We start from the raw sequence: 5993 nt of genomic DNA, 5'->3' as shown, positions 1-5993 counted from the left end.
GGAGGAAGACGACGCGGGGAGGAGGCGAGGTCGAGGCCCGGGTGGCGGCGCGGGAGGGCCTGTCCCGGGCTTCGGCGAGCCGGCGGCGGGGAAGTGGTCCGCCCGCCACGTGGCGCTTGGGGAGTGGGCGAGGGGGCGCGGCGGACGTGTCCGGCTAGGCTCCAGACATGTCCGTCGGCGGCGCGGAGATGTTTTTTTTTAACTAGGGTTGGACGGGGAGAGATCCGTGATCCGAAAACGGGGGGCTATTTATAGGCATAAGTGGAGCTAGGAGAGTCCAAATGAGGTGCGGTTTTCGGCCACGTGATCGTGATCGAACGCTCTAGGACATGGAGCAGATTTTGGTGGGTTTTGGGCCAAATTGGAGGGGTGTTGGGCTGCAACACACACGAGGCCTTTTCGGTCCCTCGGTTAACCGTTGGAGTATCAAACGAAGTCCAAATGATACGAAACTTGACAGGCGGTCTACCGGTAGTTAACCAAGGCCGCTTGGCAAGTATCAGTCCAATCCGGAAACGTTTAATCCCCACACACGAAAGAAAGCTAGAAATGACCACCGGAGGAGAACGAAGCGCCGGAATGTAAAACGGACAACGGGGAAAATGCTCGAATGCATGAGATGAACACGTATGCAAATGCAATGCACATGATGTCATGATATGAGATGCATGACAACGAAAACAACACACGGAGACAAATACCCGAACCCGAGAAAATAAAATAACTTAACGCCGGAAACGGCAAGAGTTGGAGTACAAATTGGGAAAGTTACATCCGGGGCGTTACAATGGCCCACTTGGCCACTCGGCCAGAACCATCTTGGCTTTCGATGATCTCGGCAACTAGGGCCATGCAGACCACAGCGATTGGATGCTCTTGAAAGTAAGGCTTCAATTTCTTGGCGGTAAAGTGCATGCCATAGCACATCTTCTGGTAGTGAGGGTAGTTCTGCTTGGAGGTCGACAGTACTTCGCTCAGGTAATATACTAGTCTATGGACAGGTAGCGCCTTGCCTTCCTCCTTGCGTTCCTTAGGTAATATACTACAACGACCGTGCTGACTACCCGGCTGGTGGCGGCGATGTACAGGAGCATAGGTTCCTTAGGAGTCGGAGTCGTCAGAACGGGTGGAGTAGTCAGCATCTTTTTCAACTGGAGAAAAGCTTCGTCCGCCTTTTGGTTACACTCGAAAAAAGTGGTCTTCTTCATGAGTTGGTATAAGGGGAGAGCTTTCTCGCCCAGCCGACTGATGAATCGGCTGATGGACGCCAAGCAGCCGGTGAACTTTTGCACATCCAGCAATCGGCTGGGTACCTCCATTCTCTCAATTGCCTTGATCTTTACAGGGTTGCATTCTATGCCGCGTTCAGAGACCAGGAAGCCAAGGAGCTGGCCGGCTGGTACTCCGAAGACACACTTCTTGGGGTTGAGCTTGATCTGGAATCGGTGCAGGTTCTCAAAGGTCTCCTTGAGGTCCTCCAGCAGTGTTCCACGCCTTTCCGTCTTCACCACCATGTCGTCCATGTAGACGTGGGCATTCCTGCCGAGCTGCTTGAGGAGGCACTTCTGCATGAAACGCTGAAAGGTGGCGCCGGCATTCCTCAATCCCAACGTCATGGTGAGGTAGCAGAAGGCTCCAAACGGCGTGATGAAGGAGGCCTTCAGTCTGTCAGCCGGGTTCAGCTTGATCTGGTGATATCCTGAGTATGCATCCAAAAAACTCAACAGCTCGCATCCGGCTGTGGAGTCTATCACCTGATCAATTCTTGGTAGAGCAAACGGGTCCTTGGGGCAGGCCTTGTTGAGGCTCGTGTAGTCAATACACATTCGCCACTGCTTGTTCTTCTTCAGTACCAGGACCGGATTTGCTAGCCATTCTGGAAAGAACACTTCCATAATGAAGCCGGCTGCTAGGAGTCGGGCTATCTCTTCTCTGACAACTCTTCTCTTCTCTTCTGATAGGCGGCGCAGGGGCTTCCTGACCGGCTTTGCATCATATCGGACATGTAACTTGTGCTTAGCGAATTCCGTCGGTACACCTGGCATGTCTTTGGGGGACCATGCGAAGATGTCCCGATTCTCACGGAGGAAATCGACGAGCTCGCCTTCCTATTTGCTGTCGAGGTTTGCGCCTACGACAGCGTACCTCTCCGGGTGCTCCGGATCCAAGGGTATCTTCTTTGTCTCTTTGGCCGGCTTGAACGAACCCTCAGCCTCCGACTCCTTTGGGTTGGGTGACACCTATGGCTGCTTGCCGGCCATCGCCACAACCCGCTCCAGGAGCCGCTTCTCGGCTGCGATCACCAGGGACTCGGCTAGCCGACTGCTCTCAGACGCACAGGCAGACGACTTCCGGTAGTCGCCGGCTACAGTCAGAATTCCCCTGGAACTGGGCATCTTCATTTGAGGTAGGCATAGTGGGGGACCGCCATGAACTTGGCCAAGGCGGGTCGGCCGAGTAGCACATGGTATGGGCTCTCAAGGTCCACCACCTCAAACCAAAATGACTCTCGGTGGAAGTGATCTTTGTCTCCAAAGAGGACGTCCATCAGGATCTTGCCGATTGTTGAGCAGGAAAGCCCAGGAATAATGCCGTGGAACACAGTCCGGCTGTTCTGAAGCTGTCTTTGCTTGATTCCTAACTATTCCATGGTGGCTTTGTACAGGATGTTGATGTTGCTGCCTCCGTCTATCAGAACTCGCGAGAAACGCGCGGCTCGTCTATCCGTAGCTAAGGTGGCTTCCAAGACCAAGGCATAGGAGCCCGGACTCGGCATCACCTCTGGGTGGTCAGCCCTGCTCTATCTGATTGGCTTCTCGGACCAGTGCATGAACTCTAGCGTCTCTGGTGCTACAACATTCACCTCTTGTTGCTGCAGCCGCCTGTTGCGTCGATCGTCAGCCATACTGGTAAACACCATGTAGGCTCCGTGTTCTTCGGGGTATTCGTCTTGTACTGCACCGACTGGTCTGACAGCCGGCTACTGGGGCGGAGGCGGAGGCGGCTGCCCAGCAGGCGGGGGAGGCAGGAGGCCGTCTCCCTTGGTGATCCTGGTGAGCTAGTGGCACTTTTGGGTGGTGTGATTCGACGGCTTCGCGCCGCTATGGAACTTGCAAGGTCCATCCAGAGTCTGCTCGTAGGAGAAGGCCCGCAACCAGTTGGGCGTGCCGCCTTTCTGTCGCTTGGGCGGGGGCTGCCCATCCGGCTGCTGGGCTTCAACTGTTGCGACCTGCCGGCTGCTGGAAGCCGGCTGCGGGGCCTTGCGCTTGTGGTCGCCCTGCTGTTGTCGCTGACTGGCATCTCCCGCCAGAGTTCTTGGAGCTTGAGGGGCCACTTTGCCAGTTGCGCTGATTTGAATCTCCGCCTTCATGGAGGAGTCGGCCGTGGCGTACTTGTCTGCTATGATTAGCAACTCGTCGAGGGTTTCTGGCTCGTCGCAGAGGAGCTTGTGCTTGAGGAGGGTGCCTTCTCTGCACCCGGCGGTGAAGTACTCGGTAGCCTACACCACGTGCACGCCCTCGCAGGAGTTCCGAAGCTCGGCCCAACGCGTGAGGTAGTCGCGAGTCGACTCGTGGGGACCTTGCATGCACAAGGAGAGCTGACGAGGCTTGGGAGGACGCTTGTACGTGCTGGTGAAGTTGCGGACGAATGCTTCGATGAAGTCGACCCAGCTGTTGATGCTGCGGGGCTTCAGGCTTATTAGCCATGTCCGGGCCGTGCCCTGGAGCATGAGCGAAACGTACTTTACGGCGACATGCTTGTTGCCGTTCGCTATGCTGACAGCCGTGGAGTAGTTGACTAGCCAGTCTTTCGGCTTCACGGAGCCGGTATATTTGGGCGTGTCGCTTAGTAGCGTGAACCCTTTGGGAGTGGGCTCGTCTCAAATGCGGGGCCCGAAACAAGGCGGACCCAACTCATCTTCTTCTTCTAGTGACAGGGATCGGTGAAGTCGGTCGATCCGGTGGCGGGCGTCATTTTCTCCGACTCCCTCTCGGCGGCCAAGGCGGTCGCCGAGAGACGGATGGTCAACAGGCGGCAGGGAGACTCGCCTCTCCTTGCGAGGAGGAGGCGAACAGTCCTCCCGTCGTTTCACTGCTCTCAGGCGGCCGTCTCGGTCGCGCTCTATGGTAATGTGAGTCCGACTGTGGCTGACAGCCGGATCCTTGTCTCTTCTTCCTCGGGCGCCGCCAGTCGGTGTCCGAGACGTTGCGCCTTGATCTCGGCGAAGGTCGTCGTTTTGCCGCTGCGGCGCCTCCGTGCGGCAGCCGGCCTCGTTCTGCGCGGCAGCCGCATCGAGGAGCCGTTGGACTCGCTCCATCATCAGGCGGCGTTCTTCGCCCTCGAAATTTTCCAACTCGTCCGCCGCCGCCTGGGCGGCTCGGATGTTCTCCGCTGATGTTGCATACACAGGGCGGCTTGCCCCGAACAGGTCGGCGATGGCTACGCCGCGCTGCTGGACCGCGCCAAGGCAGCTTTGCCCCGTTGGGGCCGGCGATCCATGAATGGCGCGATCCATCTCTCGCTGTTAGGCTTCCGACAGGCGTCTCATGCTAGCCAGCTTCTTCGCGCCTTCAACGAGCTAAGGGCGGCACGCCTCCAGCGTCTCCGTGTCTGTGTCTTCCGGAATGGGCACAGTTATGTCTTGCAGTGCCGCGCCAAGTGGGTCATGCACTCCTCCGCCGGGAGGCTCATCATGGATAATGACGAGCACCTCGGTGACGGTGCTTCCGTCTCTCTCTGCGCGAGGGAGAGGTTCGTCGTAGACCACCACATTAGTGGGGAACGCGTCGAGCGACGCGGTGTCGGAGTCGACCAACATCGGGTCGGTGGAGCCTACAGACTCCAAGTCCACGGCAAGCTCACCGGAGACGTGGAGTTGACCGAGGAGGCCCGCGAGGAGGCTCTCAGAGCCGCCCGTGCCTGCGTTGGATGTAGGTTCGTCGGTGAGGCGAACCTCGCCGACAAGTTCGGCGAGGCAGCTGGCTGCGTAGGCGATCTCCACGCCGCGTAGCGCGTTGGCGCAAACTCCGTCTGGCTTGCCTGCCTGGCTGCGCTCGCCAGGGAGGAAAAGGGTTCCTGTCTAGAACAGGTCTCTGGACGATGGTGCACCATGCCCCACGGTGGGCGCCAAATGTCGGGGGTTGGGTGCGACATATGCCAAAGGATGGCTTATCATGGTGGGGGCGAGTAGAACGTCGCTGGTGCCTAGAAACGGGATGAGGCGTAGACATGCACGCCGACGAATCTTATCCAGCTTCAGGGCTCTCCGGGGAGATAATACCCCTACTGCTGCTTGATCACAATGGCAAGGTGTTTACACGATTGCTCCTTGAGCTGTTTCCTAGAGGTAGGAGAGGGCAAGGCTAGCTCTCTCCCTCCTATATGATCTGGTCTAGAGCTAATGGATTCCAACCCTTTGCATGGGTGTCCTGGGGGTTTATATAGGCCTACCCCCAGGGGTAGAATGGTAATTCGGCTGGGGCGGACCCAGCCGTCAGTGCCTCTGGCCTCCGTCTTCTCCGCTGACTGCTGGGGCCCGCCGAATGGCCAGCTACGGAGCCGACAGGCCGCATCCGCCGCAGGCGGGTCTTGCCGGCTGCTGATTACTGTAGCCATGCTTCTGATGACGCGGGCTTGATCATGGAGTCATGGCAACAGCCCCGCCGCCTGGCGGGCGATCACTATTGCCACTCTCCATCACATCTGATTAATGGCGCATGGGCCTCGGGGAAGGGTCTGGCCAACTAAGGGGCCGACTGGTGGCGCACTTGCCGTCTCCTGGCGTCCCACTGACTGGTGGGATCCGCCGCCCCAGGGTCGTACGATCAAGCCGTCGTGGGCGCAGGATTCAGTCCTTTGGTGTTGATGTCAGGGCCGGAACGGCAACAGTGCCACGCCGCACGGAGATCTCCCCGGGTACGGCGTGCTGTGGCCATGCCTGCCCTTGGTAAGGGGCAGGAGCGGGCTTTACTGTAGCCACTCCCTAGTCCTGT

This window comes from Triticum dicoccoides, chromosome 1A (genome assembly GCF_002162155.2).
Source record: "Triticum dicoccoides isolate Atlit2015 ecotype Zavitan chromosome 1A, WEW_v2.0, whole genome shotgun sequence".
NCBI lineage: Eukaryota > Viridiplantae > Streptophyta > Magnoliopsida > Poales > Poaceae > Triticum > Triticum dicoccoides.
The sequence above is the reverse complement of the archived record's forward strand: the minus strand, read 5'-3'. Positions refer to the sequence as shown.